This window comes from Hyperoodon ampullatus, assembly GCF_949752795.1.
Source record: "Hyperoodon ampullatus genome assembly, contig: scaffold_443, whole genome shotgun sequence".
Taxonomy (NCBI): Eukaryota; Metazoa; Chordata; class Mammalia; order Artiodactyla; family Ziphiidae; genus Hyperoodon; species Hyperoodon ampullatus.
Genome location: NW_027640426.1, coordinates 171,006 through 187,627, shown reverse-complemented (window position 1 = coordinate 187,627; position 16,622 = coordinate 171,006). Strand labels below are relative to the sequence as shown.

Sequence of the window (16,622 nt, the reverse complement as noted above, 5' to 3'; positions counted from 1 at the left end):
TCTTTTTCCCCCTCTCTAATGTTGTAAGCTTTACTCAACTATCAGGCAACTGACAGTTATTTTCTATTTAAGAATGAGTGCAGAAAGCTCCCTGAAGTCAACGATTGATTGGCTTCTTATGCAGGAAAAAGCGGGGAGTAACTGTAACAGGATCCCCCCCAAACACAATTTTCTAGGGTGTAAAAACTCACACTAGCTGCCCTAGATCTCGCCAGTTTCACTGTTTTCAAAATGAAATCATCTCATTTCAGGAGTGTGAGGGCGGGGCTGGGAGTCCACTCCTCCAAACACAACCCTTCAATGAGCTCCCCTATTTCAGTCACACTTTTAACTAACTCCACCCTCTCTCCTACATGCGCACCTGAGCATGGGGCTACTTCTGCAGGTGGGGTCAGAATCCTCCTCAGTTGCAGGTGGTCCCTGTGCCTATTCTAGGTGATGCTTTTCCTCTGTTCTACTGCTTCAGTTTCACACTCTCCCACCTGTCTTCCGTCTTTCAAAACTATGTTGAAATCTCTTGATTGTTGTGGCCTTATATACTTAAAACACTTTGATACCATCATTGTAGTGTCCTGTCAAAACGCAGAAGAGCTAAAAGGGTTCTCAGTGCATTCTGAATCTGCTATTCTGTGATCCCAGTGTTTAAACTTCTTGGTCTTCCCCTGTGTCTATCATTGCTTTTAGAAATACAATCTCCTGGTCTACTCGTGAAGGAAATGAATACACCACATCTAAAATGACAAGGAATGCAGGTTAGATGCTCTAGGGTCTTGTCAGACTCTGCCATTTACTAATAAACCACTTACGTGCTACAAATTGTAGGTGCTCATTTATAAAACAAAAGGGGGTAAGACTACATGAACTATAGATTTGTCCTACTCTAACATTTCATAATTTTCTAAGTTCTTTTCTTAAAATTTCTCTATATTATCATTAATTTTCATTAAAAAACAAAAATCTAACTTTCTCTTTTGAAAATCAAAGAGTAATTCCCGTAGTCCTACAATAATGGGATAATTAGTTCTGAAACCTGTCAAGTTTCATGTTTCATATGAAAAGAAAATCATATTAAATAATTTTTAAAAATTAAACATGGACTTTGTAGCACAAAGACAAGGTCCCCCCCAAATGGTGTTCCTTTATTTACTAGAAATGTTCAGCTCTGCAGTAAAGTTGAAATAAAATAAATATATTATTTTTGAGGTGCAAAAATTTCTTATGAAAATCAATTTTTCTTTTCTGTCCATACAAACAAAAGTATGGAATGACATTAGAGGTCAGGTTTATTTGGTAATATAATGTAGCTTCTTGATATTTTTTATTTTAGGAAAGGAGAATATCAACATCAAAACATTTTTCAACTTTACTTTTATTTAAAATAAGGCCATATTTTCCTCTTATAAAAAGAGAGTTCAACTAGAACTGTCAATTTTCTCATCTGTAAAACAAGAGCACTGAATCAGCTGACTATATTCATTCAGAACTCAATTTCCTTATCTTATGATCACTAAGGTTCTCCCTAAATCTAATACACTAAGGTTCTAGGGAAAGGAAAATATATTACTAACGACATGTTTTGATTTTTATTTCTTAGAGTTCAAATGTCCACCATTCACCTTGGTCTAAGCTTAAGGAACCATTCAAGGGGATACAATGCAGATGGGAGGGGAAAACAGAAACCTCACACAAGCTGTGCAGTGTTGCAATCAGGCTTCCATTTGAAAAGTAATCTTCTCTATAGCTTTAAAGTGATAACTTTGTACCTGCAATGCTCTTGTTTCAAACGGATTTTCTCTGGCTCTTCCTGAACACTTTCTGAGGAATCATCGACCTCTTTGATTTCTGAGGAGGAAGGACTCTCTACTGTCACAAGTCACAGGAAATTCTGATGGACATGAGTGTCACAAGAAGAAGATAGGAGACGACAGAGTTGTTAAAGCGCAAAGAAAGAAAACAAGATTGTATAAAAGATAACACAAGCCAGATACAGAATATCCAAATATTAGAGGACATTTAACAAAAGTGATCTGAGATATCATTATTTATAAATGTCTCTCACTGCTCCTTAGTCTAAAACAGGCAATGACTAAGTAAAAGTACAGGAACTTATTTTTGCTATGTTACTCTACAGACCTCTGTTGTACATGGTTAGGATTAGTAATGGGAATTGCCCATATTATTTTATTAAGTTTCTTTCACAGAAGCCAAGTGACGATCCAAGGTAAACATTTTTTCTCAGATCAACTTTATACTGCAAATGAAAAATTTATTCTTCACCATCAGACAAAAACAGTCTGGAAGAAAATGTAGTTTTTCATAGGAAAATACATCAGTTAAGGGACTGATGAATAATCAGAAAGTCAACATATCTAAGCTGTGAATAATAGACATTAGAATTTAAAAAACTAAACCACATACACATACATAACTAAAACTGACCCATCAAAAATTTCATCTTCTCACCACCCTTAAGCCAAAACTAGGGTAACAGTAATACAATTCTCCCATCAAGCTTCACTGCCACTGCAATGTTGTTCAATAGGACATTTCCAAACATTTTTAAATGGATCTGGCCACAACCCCATAAAAGTCTACAGATCATAAAGAAGCGTGCTGGGATTATATAACCACGCAGAAAACAAGTCACTAGGACATCATTTTGACAACAAGCAGCAAACCCTGCAGCACAGGAATACCCTAACGGGACAATGAGGTGCATACCCCTCTCTCTGGGCATACGAGGGCAGGACTGACACCCAAGATGCTCTTCTCTCAACCTCAGCAGTGGTGCCTTTCACAGAGCAACTATGCAGTCTCCCAGTACCACTGGGAAGGAGAATCTGATACTGACAGTATTAGCTTGCCATGAGGCCATAAGCGAGGGAATGTGTGTGGCCTTGGTGAGGGAGCAGAGGTTTGGGAGATGTTGCTTTATATTGGCTTTCAGATCAGGAATTTGTACATATAGCCTGCAAACAACGTTTCCTGAAAACGTGAACATTCTTGAGTATGACAGCTCCATGTGAGGGGTCAGAAATGGCAGTCAAGTTCGTTTCACTGGGTAACAGCTGATTTGCAGACTGGAAAACAGGCTTCCTTGTTTACAGACATAACCACAAGGCTGCCAGTTGTGTGCCAAATCCACACAACTACACAGTTGCATTGGGAGATCGACCAAACGTGTTTTACATGGATTTATTTCTGAGAGGAAAATGCTTCTTGTAAGGCTCAGTCAGTTTAAAAAGCAAGAAGAATGACCGTCCACCTTTCCCAATTCAAGCCCTATATATCATAAATATGACAGCTAAACACCAGCAACTGATTACATACATCACGAGCTTTGATGAATGGAAAGCCCCTAAAAAGATATCAACAAAACGAAGTTAGATCTTCATGTAAATACATCACCAGTTAAACCCAGTTAATACAACTATTTAGTATTATGTACGGTATCCATACAGAATTGTGTATAAAAATAAATAGGCTCAAAACAAGGACCTGGAGGGCTCTGCTACGGAGAAAACAGAACAGTATTCAGCCGACTGGCTCAGTACTAACTCTCTGAACTGCTGAGAGACCCCTTCAGTTCCTATGTTCAGGATGGTTGAGATTTCAGTCTCACTTCTTTAAATGGTGATATTCATCGTTCTCTAATTTACCACCCTGTGTGACGAGGATGGACCTGTGATTAAGTGTCTCAGGAAGAAGATAGGAAACCACAGAGCTGTTAAACTCAAGTGCAGAGACTGGAGATTCAACACTGTAGTTTATGCAACAGCAATTCACATTATCATTTGCAAAAAATTAGTCAGTTGTCCAATGGGGATTATAAACATCCATTTAACATGAGCAACTGAACAGATATTTTACACAGTAACTACTTCAAGTACTATTTAAAATCAATTCTCTTTGTTTTCTTAAGCAATTGTTAATCCCCAATTTCGTGAATACTACCAAGTAAGTCACCTGAACATCATCTAGAGCAATCTATTTCACTTAGCAAGCCTAAAGCTATAGTTCAACCATTTTATTTACTGTTCTGTGACAAAAATTACTACGAACAGCTATCCCCTGGATAAGAAATCAGGTACAGCTAGTTTGACTCACTAAATCTGATTTACTGAGTTAATAAGCCAGTTGATTTAGAATTGGTCTAATGCATATTTTTCATCCATTCTGCATTGAACTATTTCCCATGCCTACAATGTCTTTTTTCCCATTCGTACATATCGAAATGCCTACTTCTGTGCTGTAGGGCTTCGCTCAACTACACCTGCCTTTAATGAAACTTTTCTCACATGCACAATTGGTGATAATTTTAGTCTCCTCAAGACTCCCACGGGGTTACCTCTGTTGTGACACTTGAGAAACAACTTGAAACTCCCAATTACTTTTTGTTTTTCTTCCTTAGAGGGCTCATTAGGCAGAAACCATGTGTGAGTTACCGTTTTTCCTCTATAGAAAGCACCAGAGAGCACCCACATAATAGAAGTTCCAAAATAAAGAACTCTGAATGACTGAAAAAGACAGGGAATGCAAGCAGGTTACCTGTTGCTTTTTGCACGTTCTGCAGTAGCCATGGCCGGAAACCAGACACACCAGGTGGTAGAGGTTCAGGACCCTAACATTCTTTACCAGCAGAGTGTTTCCTTCCATTACTTGCAGGTTGCCTTGTGGCCAAGCCTGTGTTTGACAAAGCATGAAAAGAAGGAATCAAGATGCACCAAAGGTCTCCAGAGCAACTGTCACACGTGTACACTTTGAAAGGAATCAAACAGGCACTTGGCAATGATGCCAAGCCCACTAAAAAGAGGATCGTTTTGTACAAAGGTTTTACATAAGCCAGCATTTTTAAAAAATACAAGTTCTCTACAGTAACAAGTTATTTTAACTAAAACAAAAGTATTGAGATGTGCAGAAATGAAAAATATTTTTTTTAAAAAATCCCAAAGTATGATACCTTTTATGTGTCATGCAGAAACACTCAAGTTTACTGAATCTTAGAACACCTTTGGCATTTCTGAATCTCAAGGACACAGAAACACAGATACACCCATGACTTCTGCCAAACAGAATCTTCAAAAGTAGGCCAAAATTTAAATTTAAGATGAATTTTTCTATGTAAAAACAATACAAGTTATAAGGCTGCAAGTTGCTGGGGGGTAGGTGAGTCAATGTTACCCTCCTATAAGCCTGTCAACCTTCACTGCTCCTTTGATTTCATATAGAAAACACACAAAAAAACAAATGAAACCCACTGGATAAAAGAGTGAAATGTGGAGACTTATCCTATATTTCAGTGGTACAGAGGCAAGTATCTTTATATGAAACATTTGGTTGCAAAAACTAGACCTACGTGTTCATATTTTACTTAGAACAAGCCATATATTAAAATTCACATTTAAATATTTAATTTGAATTTACTGAAAACAAACATCATAGGTTAAAATGGTTATATTTATCCTTCAAAGCTACTATATTTTATGTTATTTTATTTATTTATTTTAATAGATCTTGATTGGAGTATAATTGCTTCACAATTCTGTGTTACTTTCTGTTACACAACAAAGCGAATCAGCCATATGCATACACATGTCCCCATATCCCCTCCCTCTTGAGCCTCCCTCCCACCCCTCTAGGTTACCGCAAAGCACCAAACTGATCTCCCTGTGCTATGCTGCTGCTTTCTACTATATTTTAGCAGCATTAGGATGCAGGGTAAAATGGAGTGTATGCAGTAATATAGGACAAATATTTCATAGAGAGTAGCTTATTGACAATCACCACATGATCCTGTGTGATTTACATGCCTCTTAAAAAAATACAGGAGCTCAGTTCATTTTGTGCTATTTCATTGTGTTTTTTAACTTAATTACCATCAAAAAATGTTTGTATGCATGTGGTTTGTATGTGTATACCCTTCCTTTACTTTCAGAAACTAATGCAAATACATTTGTATTAAAAATTTTTTTAATTACACTTTTCTTGTTAGGAGATAAAAAAATTTCTAATAAAAGTTCCCATCTCTTTTTAGGCATACATAATTACAATATAAATGTGACACAATTCACACCATTATTTCACCCCTATACTCACCTGGATCTAGGTATATACCCAGATACTGATTAGGCTTACCTCTATGTCTCCAAATAACTGAGGCAAACACACAAAAAAAAGCCCAAGAAATAAAATTACTCTTAAAATAGCTCAATGAGCTTGTATACTTCAGTTACATTTCCACTTTGTTTAATCATGCTAAAGATAAAAAAATGTTTGACTGTTTTCTTCTCATTCCATGATGCCCTATTATTCTGTACTAATTTTACAGAATTCCTAATATGTTTTACATATACATGTTTTATTTATATATATTTCCATTTCGAATATCATAGCAAAAGTCAACTTAGCTATTTTAAGAACGCTTTACATATGATATAAATTTTTAATAATAATATCTAATTAGTGTGATATCACAAATCTTAACTTCTTTGTATGTACTATTTGATTCTTAAAATATCACTCTCTTGAAATAACAATTGGCAGACAATCATAAGCTTTTTTTTGACTTCATAAACACTCTTAACAACTTATTTAATACACTATTTCCAATTTTTCACCAATTTAAAAAATTGACCAACTCAATGAAACCTTGTGAATACAATGTTAAAAAGTATAACTAGGAATCATAGAATTTAAATTTAGTGTGAAAAGATAAGAATGGCAAATTATATTGAAGCTATGTGGAATTATGTTTATAGACAGCAGGAAGAGAAAATAAAATGTAAATATTGCTTGATAGGATAATGGGATTAGAGGTGGTCTTTTACATTTTTCATTTTTATGCTAATACAATACCTTTATAAAACCCACAAATCTTCAAACAACACATTTTTTTTAAATTGTGGTAAACTACACAAAACAGAAAATTTATCATTTTAACCATTTTAAAGTGGACCGTTTAGTGATATGAAGTCAACAAATTTTTAAAACTTTCAGAGGGCACCTGAATAAAAGATCTGTTGTCCGTTGGTGATTTTAATGTATCTGGTATATAACTCAACTCACCACAAAACTCTTCCTGGGAAATTGGCAGATCATAAACATAAAAAATTTATTTTGCTTTATATTAAACCTTATTGTTTTGCTGTTTCAAAATTCAAATTTACTCACAAGAAACAGTTTCATATTAGATTTGGTTGCACAAATGGTGCTCCTGCTATTCATTCTTATCACCAAAAATAAAAAAAGACTATTTGTGACTAACGATTATATGTTCCAGAAAATAAAAAGTTAAAAGGTTTTCAATCTGCCTATCTGGGAACCTAAATTAAATCATCACACAACATTTTCAAAAACAGAAAAGCCATTTGATTTGACTAAAAACTTAGTTTTAAGATGGCAGAAAGTACCTTGATAATTTTCTTTTAAGAAAGAAAGAAAAACAAACCATTAAAGAGAAATTCTTCCAAGAGAACTGAAACATGTTATATACCTCTGACTTGGCACTCCTTCCATCTGGAGAACTTTTCTGGTAACTGTTTTCATCACAGAATGATCTAAAGTAAAATGAATTGAAATTAGAGTAATTATTTCCCAATGAGTGGCTATTTCCATTTAAAACCAAAAGCCAAATAATTATTGCTTTTCCCATAAATTTAAATATGAAATCTACATTATGTAATTATACACTTATTTCCCCCTTTGTGTATTCTAATTTCTTCCTCAGAAACCTAAGATACCATCTTGCAGACTGCCCACAGTGGCTACTATTTTGGCAGCAGCAAGGTCAACTTTAAACATTTTGCATCTAAAGTGGCTTTGGATACCTTTGGATAGAAAGTACAGTCTGAGCACCGTCCAGACACTTAGATACCTAAAGGCATCTAAGATATCAAACCAGGGCATCTAAGATAACAAACCAAAGTCCTGATATTCTCTCAAAAGCTGCTCCTCCCATCAGCCCCCTTTTTCTAAGTGATACCACCCAGTTGCACACATAATCATCAACGACTTGTCTCCTTGTTACTATTTCCTTCATACCTCACATCACATCTAATGTGTAATAGCTACATCCTCAAAACACAACCTGAATTCAACCACTTTTCACTTGCTGCAAACTTCAACCTAACCTAGGCCATAAACATCTCTTATTTGGAGCACTGTGATAGTCTCCTAACTGGTCTCCCTGTTCCTCTTCTTTATACTCCCAAGTCCCTTCTCTATACCAGGTCACCTTATTCAGATATGACTTAGATCATGCCTTTTCCAGTTCAAACCCTCTACTCATTTAGAATAATCCACATCTTTACTCTGGCCTTCAAGACTTTACAAGAGCAGACCCCTGGCTAGCTCCTTGACCTCATGCCATACCACACTCTTCTTCACTCAGTACTCTGCCCAGATTGGCCTCCTTGCTTTTCCTTAAATACTCCACCCATCTACATGCCCACATACTCATTGCCCCCTTGTCCTGGAATGTGCTTACACCAGCTCTTCCATGGCTTGCCGCTCTCTTCATTCAGGTCTCCGTTCAAATGCCACTTCTCCAGTGAAGCTGTCCCTTAACATACCTGTCCAATGGAGTCCTACCTGCCCCCACTCACTCTCCTTACATTAAGATATTTTTGCACTTCCTACTCTCTAAAATTATATTACTTATCTGTTTACTCATTTCTAGCTGAACTCCTTCACTAGAATGTAAGCTCCATGAGGGCAAGACTTTTGTCTGTCTGGTTCACTGCTTTATCCGTAGTGCCTAAATCTGCATCTGGCACACAGAGGTATTAAAAAAATTACTTGTGAAACTGACAAATGAATAAAGTGCTCCTTTCAAGAATTCAGAGGTTGCACAAGAAGGAAATAATGCTCTTGGTGGAAGCAGGCTTAGTATCTAGGTTCACCTCTATTCACAGTAGAGATAAGAAAAATTTACAGGTATAAATCACTTTAATTAGAAAATTATCTGCTAAAACCATAAGGGAAGTACAACTTTAGAAAAGTACCGTTTTCTAGGATACAAATAATAACAAATTCAAACAATGTGTGAATAGAGAATACATACTAAAAACCTATCATGAAATTATGATGGTCAAGAACTCTCACAGTAAAAGGTCAGACAAAAACCAGAACAAATGATCATGAATTCTAGTAGTTCTGGGGCTGAACAACCTACTCATTTAAACAAAAGGGGTCATCGCAAAAGCACAGGTATTAAAAAATATTACATGAAAGGAAACTATCATGAGTCATTTACTGAAGTGTTGAGTGGACCATCCCATTAAAATAACTGGGGTCTTTCAACACCCCATGACATACAGAAATAGCAAGTCAGACGTATGGATCTGACAGGATATGATACAACCCTTACAAACTCTCACTACAGAAGAATGGACACACGGTGTAATTAACCAACTAGCCAAATTAATACAAACAGCCAGTAAACCTCACCAGTAAATCAAACGAATACAAAACAAAACAAAATGTGGTTATTCTCCTATCAGATTAAGCCAAGATTGTGTACGAAAAGTCTTTAAAATGTCTATACTCTTTTGATCCAACAACTCTCTTTCTACGAATTTAACCAAAAGAAATAGTCAGAGATATAGGTAAGGATATATATCAGAGTACTATTTGTAACTGAAAAACTGGACATACCTTTTATACAAGATTGGGTAAGCTATGTGTACTGTGGCATATTCATATAATGGAACACTGAAGGGTCACCAAAAAAATGATGCAGTAAGGCTTCCCTGGTGGCGCAGTGGTTGAGAGTCCGCCTGCTGATGCAGGGGACACACGTTCGTGCCCCAGTCCGGGAAGATCCCACGTGCCACAGAGCGGCTGGGCCCGTGAGCCATGGCCGCTGAGCCTGCGCGTCCGAAGCCTGTGCTCCGCAACGGGAGAGGCCACAACAGTGAGACACCCGCGTACCGCAAAAAAAAAGAAAATAAAATGATGCAGTAGATGCAAATTTACTGACTTGCTAAGATGGTCATACTGAATTAACTGAAAAAAGTTATAAAATTTGGATTAATCCCACTTGCATAAAAAAGGGAGAGGTACTCATTTTTGTAGTCTTACAGTTTTTTAAAAGTGCTACCAGCCAGTGTTTGTGAGAGGCAGGCTTCACATCCACTCTTGGGGTGGACTACAAATTGGCATAGACTTTTTGGGTGGTAATTTGGCCATGTGTATCAAAAGTCTTAAAAATATGTCACACTTAGTCATTCCACTTGTAGTACCTTATTCTACAGAAGCAATCCCGATGGACACAGAGACGTATATACAATGTATTCACATTGTTTGTGACAGGGAAAAGCAAACTGTCTAAATCTAATTGCAAATAATTGATTAAACTATGGGACATCAATAGGATGGAATACTACATGATGCCTCATTAAGTGAAAAAAGCAGGAATATGAAATAGCAAGTATACTACAATTCTATTTTTGTAATCCCTAAGTGTACAAATATATTTATAGAAAACAATAAAAAGACTGAGAATATATACACCAAAATGAACAGTGATTTATGTCTGGGTATTAAATGTATAGGTAATTGTTCTCTTGTTACTCTGTATTTTCTGTAAAGTATATATGTAACTCTTAGAGAAAGTTTAAAAGCAACATAAAAACGATCAGAAAAATGAGGCCTTAAAAAAATCCTATCACAACAGTATCATGCCAAAAGCTAAGCATATATTATATTAAAAATTCAATATTTTCCATTTTAGAATTTACCTCCAAGCCATAAATCCTCACTAAGAGATTCTGCAAAAGCACGAGCACCCAGGTCACCAATGAGCTTGTTGCAGTTCAGAGTGATGCGCCTCAAACCAGGCATACAGTCAAGATCAGGTCTCCTGGAACGAAGACTCTCAGCCCAGGTTGCTTCATGCCTTCTGATAGTCTGATACTGCAAAGATTTAACGGGACGAAATTGGGATGTTTCAATAAGGAAACAGGGTGTGCCTACTGAGTATGGCTTATTATGTCAGAGATTTACACACACACATATCAAGCATATATGCCAGGAGAGCCAAGCTGAGAAATTAAATAGTCAGTTCTGCTTTACGAGTCCAGTGACCCACATTCTAGTCGGTCAGTGATTAGATTCCAGCCACTGGATGACCTGTTTATGAACACTTATGTAAAGTTGGACAACTCAATTACAGTCTAAGAATTATTTCCTTATCTTCTAAGTCAGGGAATTGGTTCTAAATTCTATCATTGCTGAGGCTCTAAATTTCATCTTTCTGTCCTCCAATGGCCTCCAAACACCTGACTGGGCAACCGCTAAGAAAACTTTTTAATACGCATCTTATTTTTTCACAAATTATATACACAAAGTTCTATACATATAACTTATGTACATTATAAGATACATAGATATTTTTAAATGATACAAAGCTAAATAGGTTCTAATATTTTCTTTTCCTAACTTCTAAGGCATTCTTTTATTTTATTTATTTTTTAAAAATATTTATTTATTTATTTGTTTGTTTGTTTGGCTGTGCCGGGTCTTTAGTTTTGGCCTGCCTGATCTTTTAGTTATTGCATGTGGGATCTAGTTCCTTGAGCAGGGATCGAACCCAGGCCCCCTGCATTGGGGGCGCAGAGTGTTAACTGCTGGACTGCCAGGGAAGTCCCAGGCATTATTTTTAAAACTATATTTACAAAATGGATCTCACATGCTACCTAGGGTATGCACACAAACTTTAGAGGCCTGGACTATGCACAGCCAGTTTGATGTGCCTTGGGAAGATAATGGTTTGACATTTAACCACAAGTCTTGTCTTAAAGACATTCAATTCTTTATATTCATAAAATCAATTTTGGTAAGAGGGAACACTGAGTTTAAATGAAAAATGTCTTGTTACATTTTTGAAAACATAAAAGACTCAAAGTGCCTTTGACACTCTAAAAGGAAAATCATTAGTGTCATTTTCCCATTAACAATAGCTTATAAAAGCTCCAAGCAGAAATAACAGCAACCACTTACACAGTGCTTAGTATGTGCCAAACACTATTTATACAAATGAGTTCATTTAAACCTCACAATGAGGCATAGACGTTAAGTGATTTGTCCATGGTCACTAGCTATGAAAAGGGAGAAAGGGAATTTGAACCTAAGCCATTTGGCTTCGGCACCCAAGTTCTTGACTGTTCTCTACCCCAGGGGTCAATGGACTTGCCCTGTATAGGCTCAAAGAATTTTTCAATTTCCAAAATCTAAATTTAAACATTTCCAGCTCTGTGAGCTATACAGTTTCTGTTGCAACTACTCAACCCCACTGGCGTAGGCTGAAAGTAGCCATAGCTACCATGTAAACAATGGTGCCACTATGTTCCAAAAAAACTTTCTTTACAAAATCAGACGACGGGCTTGATCTGGCCCACCAGCCATAGTTTACCTATCCCTGGTCTGCACCATCGAACTATTAAAAAGGCTTCATGTCAAATTATTAAATAATTTAGGCCTAAATACAGTAATTATAACCACTGTAAAGTTGTGAAGGCACTGGTTTAAAAACTCTATTTACAAGTTGCCGAGGTAGTGATTTTTATTAGTTTACAAACTACAGTAGCTAATAGACACTTGATTCATTTAAAGATTGAAGACTATAATGGCAGAGTTTCTTCACAGCATCAAAATCAATGTTTTCAGTAACTAAAAATACATAGAAGTATTATTATGTATTATATATTAAATCTCTTATTTCTAAAATTAAGTGGACTATCTTTACTAAATGGTAGAATCCCAAACTGAAAACTGGTCTTATTCTTTCAACAAAACGAAAGATGCACTCACAGATATCAAAAGAAAAAATTGACTGCCATCTGTGTCAATGTATGAATGTGTTTCAATCACATATGTTTTTATGAAAGTTTAAACATAAAATCACCTTTAAGATCTTGGGCATGTAATCTGCTCCCTGCCATGTCAGATTATACCCCGTGAAGTTTACTGTCTTAAGAGTGATAGAGTTCTTTACACCTTGACAAGTAACTAAAAGGAAACAAAAAACACACACACACAGTAAGATGAAGAGCCTATACATTTGTCAATCTTGACTTATCTGCTTTTCTTGAGTCAATTGGGGGTTTACAGCCACATTCTTAAAATCATTAACTACAATCTTCCCAAACAGGTGATTGATGAACTGATGCATTCTAAAATTTGTCAGTAACAAAGTGTTATACCAGTTTACAGCAACAGTTTAATTCTATTTAGGTACTAAAACTGAATACACTGAATACTGCAAACTTTCTTCCCAACCACTCAGTAAAGTACTACATACTTTTGAGACAAAGGGAAAAAAAAAAAAAGAAAAACCTAAAAAGCATAAGACTCTTCCGATTTTCATTTCCAATGATACATGCCAATCTTGATGATCAATCACGATTTAAATGTCAACTGTAAACCCAGTATTTTATTAGCTGCTATGCAGTGTACCAGAGCAATAGAAGAGAGAGGACCTCAAACCCTCTGTTCCCTCAAATTGAAAGGCAGGCTTCCTTACCCCTTCAGACCACTACTGGACACAGGGAACACACACTAATGTTTCAGGACCCCAACCAACAGTCACCTGCTTTGTGATTACTTCCATGACACACCCTCACCAACACAACTGAGTTTGCTGCTCCTACGGGACGTTACATGTATTTACTATTTTAACACATACCACAGTGCATCATAATTATGATTGCAGATAGATGTTCTAACAATTTAAAGAGAATGATGACTTTTTTGCTCTTTACATCTTGCTATTTCCCTTCCCATAATATTTCTTGAAGAGAAACCATAAAAATATAGACAAACACAAAACACAGAAAATATACAAAATGTGTGGTTTGTGGCTTAACACAAAGTTAAGTAAAATTAGTTCTGACAGTATCCAGCATGACAAAATTTCATGGTACAAATGAGAATGGACCAAGGTTTGAGCAGGTACAGGAGACAATCCAGGCATGAACAACACCAAGAAAAGGTAGACAGGAAGTAACATGGTGTGTAGGAAATCACGAGACCAGTCTGATGGGAAGAGACATAAACAAGACTGAAACTCACTTTCTAAACCTCCATCTCCAACTGGACAATTCGCAAGACACAGGTGCACCAAAGTGGCCAATTTATTCAATCCCTTTAATATGGAGGAAGAGTTTAAAATTTTACTGGTTTAATTTGCCCCAAAAGCAACTATCAAATGTTGGCAGGACACAATGAAGGCTTACCTTTGTTAACATAGTTAAGCCTCTCTCTCTCACAACTAGCCCACTTAGCTCCACGTTCCTTAGCGCACCCGATGCACTTACACAGCGTTTAAGAGCTTTACACAATTGGAAGGTCACATCTTTATTTCTTTTCGCAGGAACACGACTTCTGTAAACTTTATTTCTGCCAGAAGCTAAAGCAAAATTATTGTAAAATAAGTGATTTAAAACACACATTTTATCATCATTAAAAAGCATTAAAAAAAGCATCTGCTCTGTGCTAAGGATTAGAAACGACTCCTGCCCTTAAAGCCTTCATTAAGGAGGGACATGTGTAAACTCAAAATTTCAATCACATGAGATAAAGAAACATAACCTTTATGCACAGAGGTTCCTTTGGAGGCAGAATGTTATATCCAAGTGATGGCTTCATGATAACCCTGAAGCAGAATCTAGAAAGATGAGGCTATGCAGAGTTGGAGTAGGAGGTGCATTAACTGCAGAGGGAACATCTGTGAAAAGACACTCAAGCCTGACTCCTGCTGGGCACTGTAAATACTGCAGGTGGGGATGACTAAAGGCCAGGGGTCCAAGTGTGAGAAGACACAGAAATGAAAGAGATGTTGGCCCAAGCAAGCCTGGGAGAAAGCATGGCTCGTATCCCACAGGTGGTGAGACCTGGGGCTACCACTGGCTGAGTAAGGGTGCCTCCGCTGATTAGAAAAAGGCTCCCCGCTGCTGAAGGACCGACAAGATAAAGGGAGTGATCACAAAAAGCTCCCCTTCCTCAGGGCAAAGAGCCCTATGAGGCTTGGCCGAACACAGTTCAGACTACACGCCTCCGTGCAGAGCACACGCTGGGCGGCTAGTATGCAGTAACTCTGTGTGGGCAAGCCATTAGCAGCATTATTTTAAGCACATCTTTTTATGTTAGAAGATCACTTAACCCGAGCAGGCGGATGAACTTAGAGGAACTGAATCCAGGGGCCGTGAACCACCCAGGAGTTTCTGCCATAGTCTGGGCCAAATGTAATATGGATGAAGAAGCAAATTTAGGAGGAGGCCAAAATTTACAAGATAGACCCACTGGATGCAAGACATAAAGAAAGTTCAGTGAAGGAACTCTGAAGAGAATGGGCTCTACAATAAATTTTTCTTACATTCAATGTAAAATATTAGGCAAAATTAAGTACAGTGGCCTTTAAGGTCCCTTCCAGCTCTAATTTCTTTTGATTTCTAACTTATTACTCTGGTTAAGTAAAGTCCCTTCAGAGGTACAGAACAGTTCTTATACCTGAATGGGATGCAAAGAATAATCTGACTTCTCTTCACCAGGGGATGAGTTGAACTATCCTTGCAGAAGAGATAACAGATGGTGTGAACCCCAGATCCTGGAAAAGGGCCAGGCACACGATGAGTATTCAGCTTTTTGAAAACAAATGAACAATCATTTCCTCTCCTACATCTTCACACCCTTACTCTGCTGGTTACTTTCTCACAGCTTATAAACATCCTCAAATATACCCACTTAAAAATCTCTCAGACCTATGATTCTTTGGATCTTCTTGTGGGTAACCTAAGTCTCTACCATGCCTTCAAACACCTGTCCTCCCAAAAAGCCCAGATCTGTACCTTGGGTCCAGACCCGTCTACCAGGCCCCTCTAAAGCACTGAAGATGAAGTAAGATCCTCTCGCCACCCCCAATACCTTCCTACCGTGCTCTGTATCTCTCAAAAAGATGCAGCTGTAAACTGTCACCCACGCTTGCTGCCCTCCCTTTTCTAACTGGTCACCAGGCCTCACCCATTCTCTCTCAGATCTGCAAAATCCAGTCCCACCTTTTATAACTTAAGTGGGACCCTCAGATTACAACTCAGCCTGCACCAAATCAACTGCCTTCCACATGGAGGTCCGAGTGAGTCTCTAAACCACAAGTCCATCTCTTCTTTGGTGTTTCCCACAGCCTTCAGGATAAACACCCAAACTTCTGACAGGACAAACAAGGCCCCCTTCTCTTGGGCCCCACTAAGTTTCCAGTATCAACTCTCATTTCTTTCCCAAACCCTGAGTTCCAGTCCTATACCTTAGTTTTGCCATATTTTCTTATAGTTCTCAAACTTTGACACACACTGCTCCCTCCTGCCACCCCAGGACCTTCTACATATCCTTAGAAAGGATGGCACCTCCTCCAAGAAGCCTACCCTGAACTTTCCCTTCCAAGATTCTGTGCTCTGCAAAGGGGAAAGATCGGGGGGAGGGATCCATTAGGAGTTTGGCATTAACATATACACACGACTCTGTATCAAACAGATAATCAACAAGGACCTACTGCATAGCACAGGGAACTCTACTCCATAGCCTGTAACAAACTGTACGGGAAAAGAATCTGAAAAAGAATGGATACATGA

The 16,622-nt window shown here is 37.5% G+C and overlaps 1 pseudogene across 1 annotated transcript in view; it reads right to left on the bottom strand.

Moving 5' to 3' along the window:
• LOC307070137 (centrosomal protein of 78 kDa-like) overlaps positions 1 to 16,622 on the bottom strand; it is a 51,086-nt pseudogene that overhangs the window by 12,235 nt on the left and 22,229 nt on the right. The window contains exons 4-10 of the transcript in view: positions 14,235 to 14,407; positions 14,071 to 14,143; positions 12,905 to 13,008; positions 10,740 to 10,914; positions 4,549 to 4,683; positions 3,303 to 3,358; positions 1,764 to 1,885 (exon numbers count right to left, since the gene is read on the bottom strand). The product of the transcript in view is annotated as a centrosomal protein of 78 kDa-like (transcript). The remainder of the gene's footprint in view (positions 1 to 1,763; positions 1,886 to 3,302; positions 3,359 to 4,548; positions 4,684 to 10,739; positions 10,915 to 12,904; positions 13,009 to 14,070; positions 14,144 to 14,234; positions 14,408 to 16,622) is intronic.